The sequence below is a fragment of the Tamandua tetradactyla genome, chromosome 4 (genome assembly GCF_023851605.1).
Source record: "Tamandua tetradactyla isolate mTamTet1 chromosome 4, mTamTet1.pri, whole genome shotgun sequence".
NCBI lineage: Eukaryota > Metazoa > Chordata > Mammalia > Pilosa > Myrmecophagidae > Tamandua > Tamandua tetradactyla.
Genome location: NC_135330.1, coordinates 16,994,589 through 17,006,848, shown reverse-complemented (window position 1 = coordinate 17,006,848; position 12,260 = coordinate 16,994,589). Strand labels below are relative to the sequence as shown.

Sequence of the window (12,260 nt, the reverse complement as noted above, 5' to 3'; positions counted from 1 at the left end):
TTCTTGTATCTGTAATTTTAGGTCTTTCATAAGAGTTGGGAAATTTTCAGTGATAATTTCTTCCATTAGTTTTTCTCCTCCTTTTCCCTTCTCTTCTCCTTCTGGGACACCCACTACACGTATATTTGTACGGTTCACATTGTCCTTGAGTTCCCTGATACCTTGTTCAAATTTTTCCATTCTTTTCCGGATAGTTTCTGTTTCTTTTTTGAATTCAGGCTTTTCATCCTCCAAATCACTAATTCTATCTTCTGTCTCTTTAAATCTGTCATTGTAGGTATCCATTGTTTTTTCCATCTTTTCTACTTTATCTTTCACTTCCGTAAGTTCTGTGATTTGTTTTCTCAGTTTTTCTATTTCTTCTTTATGTTCAGCCCATGTCTTCTTCATGTCCTCCCTCAATTTATTGATTTCATTTTTGAAGAGGTTTTCCATTTCTGTTCGTATATTCAGCATTAGTTGTTTCAGCTCCTGTATCTCATTTGAACTATTGGTTTGTTCGTTTGACTGGGCCATATGTTCAATTTTCTGAGCGTGATCCGTTATCTTCTGCTGGCATCTGGGCATTTAGTCAGATTTCCCTGGGTGTTCGACCCCACAGGTTGAAAGATTTTTCTGTGCAATCTCTGGATTCTGTTTTTCTTATCCTGTCCAGTAGGTGGTGTCTACGGGTTCCACCAGTTAAAGTTGCTGTGGGTCCTTTAACTCTGGAAAATTCTCGCCGTAGGGGAGGTTCGGCAGCCGAAGTGTCTTGGAAGAGTGCCAGCCGGCCTGGGGTTCCGAATGTGGGGAGGGTCGCCGGCCGCCGCAGCACGGGAGAGCGTCCGGCCAAATTAGCTAGTCGGCCCGGGGCGCCAAGTGTGGCGGGAGGGCGCCAGCTGTCGCAGCCCACGAGAGTGCACTGTTCCCAGCCGGACGGGGGAGTCACGTGTTTGGAAGGGATCTCCCGGTCACTGTTCTCCGCAGTCTGGGGATTTCCGACCCAACTATCTCAGTTGGTCCGGGGGGCCTCGCATGATGGGGGCACCAGCCGCCGCGGCCTAAGAGGACCGCCTGTCCAATTCTACTAGCTGGCCTGGGAAGGTGGAAGGGAGGGACTCCGGTCACTTGCCGTCCCACCCAGGAAAGCCCGTGCCCCTTGGTGATCTTACTGGAGCTGGTTCTCCCAGATAGTCAGCCGTTCCAGGATGGGGTATGCCGTCCCTTTGATCTCCCTCGTGGCTCCGGGAGCTGCTCTGTATTATCTCCACTCCCCCAGTAGCTGTTCTGGAGGAGGAAAGGTGAGGGTGGCAAGGCTGTCGAGGCTGGTGGCGGAGGAGCCGGTGAAGGCAGAAGAGGGTGGGCCGGCGGACAAAAGAGGGGAGAGGAGGGTGGGCGGGTCTGCTGCTGTGGGGCGTGGGCCCATAAGTTTTTATATGATGCATTTTCATTTTCAACCACCTCAAGATATTTCCTAATTTTCCCCTGTCTTCTTTAATCAGTTAGTTGTTGAACAGTACATTAATTTGTGCATATTTGTGAATTTTCCATTTCTCCCACAGTTTTGACTTATGGATTCATTATATTGTGTTTGGAGAAGACATATTTTATGATTTCAATATTTTTTTAAATTTATTGAGACTTGTTTTGTGATCTAGTATATGGCCTATCCTGGAGAATGATCCTTGTATACTAATAAAGTGTGTTTATTTAGTCTTTGTTTGGGTGAAGGGTTCTGCGTATGTTTGTTAGTTCTAGTTGGTTTAGAGTATTGTTTAAATGTTCTGTTTCCTTACTGATCTTCAGTCTACATGTTCTATGCATTATTGGATGTGGTATGTGGAAGTTTCCTACCAATAATGTAGAACTGTTTATTTCTCCCTTCAAATTTGTTAACATTAGCTTAATATATTTTGAGGCTCTGCCATTAGAAGTAGATATATTTATAATTGTTGGGTTTTTTGCTGAATTGACCAAATTATCTCTATGTAAGCCTATTTTATTTGATGTTAGTATAGGTATTTCATCTGTCTATTGGATACTATTTATTTAGTATATTTTCCTTTAATTGTCAAACATTTTTTTCCTTGAATTTCAGGTGAGTCTTTCATAAACATCATATAATTAGGCCATGCTTTTTTTTTATCCATTCTGCCAATTCCTGCCTTTAGAACAGTTCAATCCATTTACATGTCAAGTAAATAACTACTGTTAATGCAGAACTTTCTTATGCTATTTTCCTATTTTGTCTTTTCAAGTTATATATTTTTTTCCTTAATTCTTTTATTGCTGCTTACTTTCATATTTGTTTTATTTTTTATTATATATTTTTAGTCACTTCTCAGTTTTTTCTGTATGTATTTTCATATATGTAATTTGTGGCTACCATTTAACACCTGAATTTGTAGCTAGAATTAAGAATCTTAAATCTACAACAATCACACTTGATATATCAACTTAACATCAATAGCATACACATACAATGTTCTTATGCACCTCCATTTCCCCACTTTTTTTATTTCACTTGTTGTAACTTCTAACTTTGACTAGGTTATGTCCACAACCACAGGTTTATCATTACTTTTATTATTTTTCATTTTACCACCATAAGAAGAAAAACAGTGGAATAAAATACAAAAAAACCCTACAATACAATAGTACTGGCATTTTTAATTATCAATACCTTGACTCTACCAGAGTTCTTTTTATTTCTTTGTGCTGCTTCAATCCACTGTGTATTGCCCTTTCCTTTCATTCTGAAGAGCTCCCTTTCACATTTCTTGTAGAGTAGATCTAATGCTGACAAACTCCCTCAGTTTTTGCTTAAGTGGGACCATTTTAATCTCTCCCTCATTTTTGAAATAATGTGTTACCAGATATACAATTCTCAGTTGGCAATTGTTTTCTTTCAACACTTTAAATATTTCATTCCACTGCCTTCTTGCCTCCATAGTTTATGATGAAAAATTGGTGCTTAATCCTGGGGGGATTTCTTTGTACATAACTCTGTTTTCTTCTTGCAACTTTCACAAGTCTCTCATTTTCTTTGACACTAGACAGTTTGATTACTATGTGTCTGGTATGGTTCTTTTTCAAGTCATCCTGCTTGGAGTGCATTGTGACTCTTGAGTGTACATAGTCATGCCTTCTATTAAATTTAGGTGGTTTTCTGCCATTATTTCTTTTGCCCTTTTCTCTTTTCTTCTCTTTCTGAGACTCCCATCACACATATATCAGTTTGGTTGATGATGTCTCATAGGTATCTTAGGCTCTGTTTTCTTTAATAAATTTCTTTTTCGTTCTGCTCTTCAATCTGAATCATTTTAATTATCTTGTGTCTAAAACCAATGATTCTCTCTTTTACCAGCAAAAATCTACTGTTGAAAGCCTCTAAGCAATTTTTTTTATTTCAGTTACTGCATTCTTCAACCCCAGTACTTCCATTTCATTCCTATTGATAATCCCAAAGAGATTCTGATATTGTTCATTCAAGGTTTCCCTTCTACACATTAGCTCTTTATCTGTTTTCTTTATCTTCTTGAGCATATCATGGATAATTTTAAAAACCTTTTTCCAATATGTCCAAAGTCTGGGCCTCTTCACTGATAGTTCCTGAATTTTTGTCATCTTCCTTTGGATGGGCCATCATTTTATATTCTTTGTTTGTCTTGTAATATTTTAATATACTCAATATAATTTAATAATTGTAAATTTTAGTTCTGCAATTTAGTCTCTCAGCTGTCTGTTCCCTAAGTTTTTATTCAGTTAATGATAGAGATTTCCTTGAGTGCTTAGAGATAACAAAAACAAAGAAACCAAATAAAAAATTACCTTCCATGGACTTTTAAAATTGACTCGGCTTTGATGGGTCCTTAGAGATTAACCTTCCTATAAAGAAGATAAACCCAAGATAAATATGAAGGGCTCGGTTATTTATGATTTATCTAATCCTGAGAGAAACCATGTAGAGTGTTTCTTTTCCTGGTCTTTGCATTATTGGTGCTTGAGGAATCCCCCATTTAAAGTTGATAGGTGTTGGAATGCTTTTCTCCACTTCCTTTTTTTTTTTTTTTTTTTTTTTTTTTAGACAGAGAGAAGGAAGGAAGGATAGAAGGAAGGAAGAGAGGAAGAAAGGGAAACATCTTTTAAACATTTTCTTGTTTTATTGTATTTTGTTTCTCCGTTTTCGTTACATGGGCTGGGGCCGGGAATCGAACCGAGGTCCTCCGGCATAGCAGGCAAGCACTTTGCCCGCTGAGCCACCGCGGCCCGCCCTCCACTTCCTTTTAAATGGGCTTGCACCCCCTGCTGTGTGCTCTATCATAGGATACAATGTACGTAGTTCTTTCCCCAAGTCACTTTGAGTTTGTTGTTTCTTAGCTGCTGTATTTGCCTGCAAGCTCCTTCTCTGCTTTGGACAAATTCTGGAAGGGTAAGCCCTAGACATTTTTCCTGCTTCAGTCTTTACAGCTTCCATCACATAGATTGGCACTAACATATAAGCAGCCCAGTTTGTGCATAAGGATTCTTCTACTCCTTCAGAAACAGGGACAGGAACTTACAATAAGAGTGTAGGCTAGCTCTATGCCATGCCGAAGAAGGGTTGGAGAAGTGGCTAGCAAGGACACTCTGAGCTTTACCTACCACTTTTCAGGCTGATTGTTATTGATTAAACACTTACCGAATTACTGAAACCTTTTAACTGTTTTCCAGAGTTTTGAGAAAATTGGCTCCGTCAGTTTACAGTACCTTGGGGCATCTTATACCTCTATCCTGGTTGAATGGAAGAAAAAAAAATCAATACTTTTGGAAGGAATATAACAGAAACCAAATTCTATATAAAATTATATTCTCAAACTTAGTATATAATTCAAAATTATTTGATATGCACATGTAACTAGGAAAATGTGAACCAATCTCAAGGAAAAAGGAAAATAACAAAGACCAACAATAACATAATATATATATATATATAAACAGATTTTTAAAACATATATCACAACTATGTTCAATAGTGGAAAGAAAAATAGTTAACAACAGGCTTGCAACACAAGAAAAAAAGGAAATGTTAGCAGGTAAATAGAAACAATGAAATAAAAACAATAGTAATTTTAGGAAAGAAGTAGAAACTATTACAAAAATTGAATGGAAACTTCACAAATGAAAAATAGAAAACCTGAAATAAAAATTCACTGGTGGAAATATAGGCAGAATGGAGATGAAAGAACAAGTCAGTGAAAACAATGAGAGATCAATAGGCATTATTCAATATTGGGGGGAATACAATAAAACCTCAGGGACAAGTGAAACTATATAAAACCTGCCTATGATATTTTGACTTGTAGTCTCAGAAGTAGAGCAGAGAAAGAATGGTGCAGAAAATATTTTAGAAAATATTTGCAAACATGATTAAACACATATTTACAGATTAAAAATTCTAGCAAATATCAAGCAAAGTACATATTAAAAAATCTTACTAAGACATTCTTAGTAAAATGGGTAAAAGCCATAGATATAGAGAAAAGCTTTAAAAAAGCCAGAGAAGAAGAACACATTTTGCATGGGGCAGATAATTATTCAAATAACTGCTGACTTCTCATCAGAAACTATGAAGGCCAGAAAACAGTGAAAGAGAGTAGAGCGTATAAGGACAGGGAACTCGGAGGAGACTTTTTTGGGAAAGAGACAACCATGTGATGTAGGTGGACACTGAGGTGTGAATTGTTAGCAAGCCACCACCAGAATCCTAGACTTCAGTGAAAACATGATCCTGCTGATACCTTGATTTTGAGCTTATAGCCTCTAAAACTGGGAGACAATAAATTCCTGTTAAGTCAACCAATATTCAATATTTGTTATAGCAGCCATAGCAAACTAAGACACAAATGCACTGCTTACAAAAGTTTTCAAAAAGAACAAAATTGAAGGATATACATAACCTAATTTCAAGATTTCTACAAAGCCAAAATAGTCATAATACTGTGATACTGACATAAGGTTTGAAAAATAGATTAAATGGATAGGATATGTATTCCAGAAACAGGCTAACAATTATATGGCATTTTACTTTTGATAATGCATGAGGAAAATGGATGAAGAAAAGTCTGTTTCAAAAAATGGTGCTGGAATATATCTGGATATCTATGTGGGGAAAAATGAACCTTACAACATATGCAAAAATTAGTTTGAAATAGATTCTAGACCTAAATGTAAATGTTAAAATGTTAGATCTTTAAAAGGTAAAATTTAGGTTTAGGTGATTGAATTTTAGATAGGTCATAGGATATAACTGATAAGTTAGACAATAAATTAAAAGCTTCCATCAAAATAAATGATTAAGAAAAAGCACAGGCAACAACAAACTGGAAGAAGATAGTAATAATACATACATCTGGCAAAAGATTACATCCAGAATATATAAAAAGTCATACTCACAGAATGACTATGATAAAAACAAATGACAACATGAAATGTTTACAAAAAAATGTAGAGCAACTGGGATTTCATACATCGTTGGTGAAAGTATAAACTCATTCAATTACTTTGGAAAACTTTCTCATGATTTCAAACTAAAAAATTTACTCCTAGGTATTTTTCCAACAATAATGAAATTAAGATGAGAAAAACTTTGTAAAGGAATTTTTACCCAATCTTTGTTTATAATAAGTAAGCAACTAGGTATAGTCTAAATGCCAAAAAAAAAAAAAAAAAGAAATGAGAATTGATATATTAACTGCAAATATGATTATAGGGCAACAAAGCATTCTGCCTACCGCATTGATATTCACTGTTTTGTTCTCTACCACCCTATTTGTATACGTTGGAAAAAAGAGGTTCGTAGTAATATCTGCCTTATCTAACCATAAATTTGTTATGAGGTACAAATAAAATAATGGGTAATAAATTGCTATGTAACTTGGTATTTAAGTAAAACTCAGACTACTGTTATGTTTTATAGTTAAAAGGTATTTGTTTTGTTGTTGTTGTTTTTCACATGGGCAGGCACCAGGAAGCGAATCTGGGTCTCCGGCATGACAGGCGAGAACTCTGCCTGTTGAGCCGCCAGGGCCCACCCTGTTAAAAGGTTTTGAACAAGATATTTGTTAAATTTGAAAAAGATTTATTTATTGGATTTAAAGTAAATTTTTAAATTTAATTTTTGACTTCTTCAATCTTATCCTTTCCCACTATCCTCAATACAACTTATGTCTCAGCCACGATCATCTTTTAATCCTCGAAAGGCCCTTCACACACACACATGCTCTCAGCTCTTGGGCACCCTATTCTCTGTGTCTGAAACATATTTCCTTCCCTTCCTTGGCTTTCTAAATTCTTCCCCTTTCTTCCTACTACTAGTTTAGCACCCTTCAGAAAACTTGACTTCTTTGGGTATGCCTTGCACCCAAAACTGAATTAAATTGTGTCTCCATGCTGCGTACTTCATATTTGTTGATTAAATAAATGAGATATTTATTTTCTCTATCTTCATACTTTATTCAAAATATTTTTTATTCTCTCTTTTCCGTGCTTGACTGTGAAGTCTGTGAAGGCAGGAACCTTGGCTGTCTCGCCCACCACTGTATACGCAATGCTTAGAACAAGACCAGAAGTCGTGGCTTCCCAGTGAATATTTATAAAATGAATTACTGAATGAGGACAATCAGAATTCTCTGAGCATCAGAATTGAAATTCAGGGTCTCCCACTGCTAGTGCAAGTCTTGCAAATGTTTTGTTATCCTGGATAAATCTTTCCTATGAGGTACCTAGCTAATCTTTTCTGCCTTAGCCAATTTCCCAAAATGTTCTCTCTGGCTTAGAAATACTTGTTTACTGCCTGATCCTTTCTGCCTTGTCTGGTCTTGATTTCGTATTTGACAAATAGAAAGTATTTGCCAAAACCATCTTGCAAAGCTGGATTTCTAGGTCTGGACTCTTCTCATCAGCCATGGAGAATTACCTCATATCTCGCTCTCAATTTTCCCAGGATATTTTTTGAAATAACAAAAAATAAAGCAAGACTTACCCATCACCATCCAGTGATATGACATCTTTATTAGAGTTCTTATTTATTTTTAATCTTTTCCCTTAAGCATTTAAACTCCCTCACATTACATCCTATTATATTCTATTATTGTAATTGTCCACTGAATAAATAAAGAAAATCACAGGATTGTCCCTAATATAAACACAATGAATATGCATTAGAGACAGATGTAAACTCTAACCATGCAGCTGCAGCTCACACAGAACAACATGGGGTGGGGAAATGCCAGGATGATCCAGCTTTAGGAAATGACTGACAAAACCACAAATAATCATTGCAGGGTAATCATGGCTCAGGGGCTGCTCCACACAATTGTTGGCATAGCTGCCTATGAAGATATGATTATAAGACAACAAAGTCCATGCAGCTGGACTCACAATAGACTTGAATTCTTTGCCGAAAATTAGTTAACTGTTGGCAGCTCTTAAATCCAAAGTAAATGAGGAAAGAAAGAAGATTTATTTTTTTAAGCTTATATAAAAGCAGTCCAACCACATTTTTGTGGCTTAGGCTGAGAAATGGAGCAAGATAGTTCAGAAGAGTGTTCCAATCTCTGGTTCCCAAGTATCTTCCTCTTATATAAATATGGTGGGGAATTGGGGTCTCCCCCAACTGGAAGTCATGATTAAAGCAACCTGTCAATGTACCTTATCTTCTCATGCAACCTTACTGACTCCAGCTTGAGATATATTTACCTTGGAATCTCTGAATATACTTGATCTGAATTGAAAAAGAAGTGACCATATAAGAAGTCTCCTAAACAATTTTTATATTGAAACAATGACATTATCTTGGAGTCCACAAATTTTGACAATGTTCTTCCTCAAAGTGTGATAAGTAAGTCAATTATATCAGAATTACCAATTATTTCTGAAGTGCACAGGTTCAGATTCCTAATCTAGTCCCAGTGAACTCTAATCTCTGGGAGTAGAGCCTATCATTTTGCATTTTAACAAGCACCTGTAAATACTCAAAGACTCACTGAAGGTTATGAAGCATTACAAACTGAACCCACTAATGGGCTTCAAAGGACTCTCAAATCTACCAAATTGAATGTAAAAATTTTATGCAGTTGCTGGGTGGGCCACCATGAATCAGCAGGCAGAGTTCTTGCCTGCCATGCTGGAGACTCAGGTTCAATTCCCAGTGCCTGACCAGGAAAAAAGAAAAAGAGAGGAAATTTTGTGCTGTTGCTGAAGAGAAGATCCATGGCTTTCATGAGAATTTCATAGGTGTTTGGGGTCCCCAAAATGTTCTTATTTGTGAAAAACAGAATTTAGTCTGGTGGTTTCAGTTCCAGTTATGGTGAAGTAGATTTTATTCAGTTAAACAAGCAACAATAACAGACTTTGAACAAAATAGAAATCAAACAGGAAAACTATATTAAGGAATACAAGAATGACCTAACTATGAGAGAGATGATCTTTAGATTAAAGGAAAGCCACAAGATTCACATTTGTATGTTGATTATTCTGAAGGTCCTCCCCCAATCTATTAATGAAAAGCCTCAGTACTACGGCCTGATGAGACAAAGGATGGTATTTAGCTGGAGAGTGAGAAAGGAGATCTTAGGAAAGAGAGAGCCAATGTAAGTGCAGGGGGTGCCCCAAAATATGCATATAAAAATCTCCTCAAATACTTGGCTACCTCTAATTGCATGCATGCATTAGTGTGTTGGAGGAAAATACCAACTAGAAGGCAAAAAATTCTGGACAGACATTTCAGCTAACGACCACCACAGAAAAGAGACAGTTTGGATTTGAAGTCCTGCAAAGTAGGAGTGGTAATAAATATATTGACTTTCTATTGAAACCCTAAGTGTACCACACTTTACAAGTAAAAACCATGTTCCAGGATTTATGTATTTTTCTAGAACTAAGAACAATACCAAAATACACCTCCCCTAAAAATGCCTAAAACTAAACATAGAAGTTCAAGGTGATATACAGACAGTGGTAAGTTAGAAATACATGTGTTTGTGTTGTACACACACATATATTTCTCTCCTCTCATATATATATATATATGCAAACCCTACAGAATCAACTAAAAAGTAAAACAACCATCAATAGCTAATAAGCCAGCAGTGGAGATAAAGTAGAAGCATTTAAAAGGGTTCATTTGCTCAAAAAAGAAAACAAAAATGTAGATCAATACCCAACCATATCAACAATTACACTAAATGTAAATGGGCTAAAAATTTTCAGTTAAAACATAGGATCAGATTTTATTAAAATTTTTCAAGAGCCAAGCTGAAGGATATGTCATAAAATATGTATTTTAAATATGAAAACATAAACAGGTTAATAGTAAATGATGGGGAGAAAGATAGCATATACAAAGTCTATACCTTAGAAAGTTGTGATGGCTATATTATTATCAGTTGATGTGGGCTTCAGAGGAAGAAATATTATGAGGGATAGAGTGGACTATTTGATAATATTAAAGGGGTGCATTTTAACAGGAAGGGATAGCAATTCTAATTTTATATGCATCTATTAACAGAACCTCAAAATACCTAAAGCAAAAACCGATAGAAAAGCACATTAACATTGTGCTTGGAGATTTCAGCAATCCTTTCCCATTAATTAATAGAACAAGTACAAAAATTATCAATAAAGGTGTTGAAGGCTTGAATAAATGCAATAAACACATTTCACCTAACTGAAATTTATAGAACATTTTACCGACCAATAGTGGGTACATATTCTTTTCAAGTGCTCATAATTCACCAAGATAGACCAAATTCTGGGCCATACAATAAGTATAATTAAATTTAAAAACAATGAAATCATACAGGGAGCCTTCTCTGAGCCCAGTGGAATTAAATTAGAAAAAAAGGATGCAAAATGTTGGGAAAATCTCCAAAGTTTTGGAAATTAAATAGCAAAATTCTATATAATATTATGAATCAAAAAATAAACCACAAGGGAAATTATATAATATTTGAATTGGATGAAAATGAAATATCTCACATTAAAATTTATGAAAAATTTATAAAATTTATAAATTTAGTCTTCTAATGCAAAATTGGAGGAAAATGTATAGCAGTAAATGTTATTTACATGTAGTAAATGTTCTAGCAATGGAAACAAAATACTTAAGTCATTGATCTAAGTGTTACCTATAAGATAAAAAAAATAAGAGAAACATAACTCTAAAATAAGCAAAATGGAAGAAATATAAAAGGTCAGAAAAGAAATCAATGAAATAGAACACAAGCAGTAGAGAAAAACCAATTAAAGAAAAGCTTGTTCATTGTAATATTAATAAAATTGATAAACTTCTAGCTATATTTATCAAGAGAAAAATAGAAAGCATGAATTAGCAAGAAAAAGAGAGGATATTACTATAGATTTAGGAGTAATTAAAATAGTAGTAAGGAAAGATGATCAACATTATGTCAATAAATTTAAAAATTTAGATAAAATGAGCAAATTCCCTGAAAGACACCAACTACTGAACTTCACACAAGAAAAAATAGATAATCTGAATAATGTCATATCTATTACAAAAATATAATTCATCAATAAAAACTTTCCCACAAATAAATGCAAGGCCTAGATGACTACACCATTGACTTGTAACAACTATTTAAAACAAAAAATATTATTACTGCAAAAGTTTTTCTAGAAATAGAGGAGGAGAAAAATACATTTCAATTATGCCAGCAAGATCATTATAACAAAATCAGACAAAGATATTACTAAAAAAGAAAATTCAGATTAACATTATGCACAAATATAGATGCAAAAATTTTAACCAAATTTTAGAAAATAGAGTTCAACAACATATAAAAAAGAAAACACATTCTGATCAAGTGAGAAAATCAGTCCAATTTCAATAAAAATGATGGTATCTTATTTGTGGAAACTGATAATATGACTAAAAATTTAGTAGGCCAAGAAAACAGACAAACAGTCCTTTGTTTTGAAAAAGGGCAAAGTTGAAGGACTCACACTACCTGATTCCAAGATTGCAAAAATTCTATGAAATTAGTACAATGTGATAATGCTTAATAAAACACATACAAATCAATGGCACATACTATGGGGTAGAGCATAAATAAATCCACAAATATATAGTCATTTGGCTTTCAACAAAAATGCCAACATAATTCAGTGAGTAAAGGATTGTGTTTTTAAAAAAACGACTCTGGAAAAACTGGAAATGCATAAGAGAAAAAATGATAAACTTGACCCTTTCATCATATCATATATATAATTTAACTGGAAAT

General features: G+C 34.9%; 1 long non-coding RNA gene across 1 annotated transcript in view; it reads right to left on the bottom strand.

Annotated features, from left to right (window-relative positions):
* Positions 1-3,816: 3,816 nt before the first annotated feature.
* LOC143680193 (uncharacterized) overlaps positions 3,817-12,260 on the bottom strand; it is a 39,583-nt gene continuing 31,139 nt past the window's right edge. Inside the window, exons 3-4 of the long non-coding RNA XR_013174041.1 lie at positions 4,661-4,752; positions 3,817-3,867 (exon numbers count right to left, since the gene is read on the bottom strand). This is a non-coding gene — a long non-coding RNA (uncharacterized LOC143680193). The remainder of the gene's footprint in view (positions 3,868-4,660; positions 4,753-12,260) is intronic.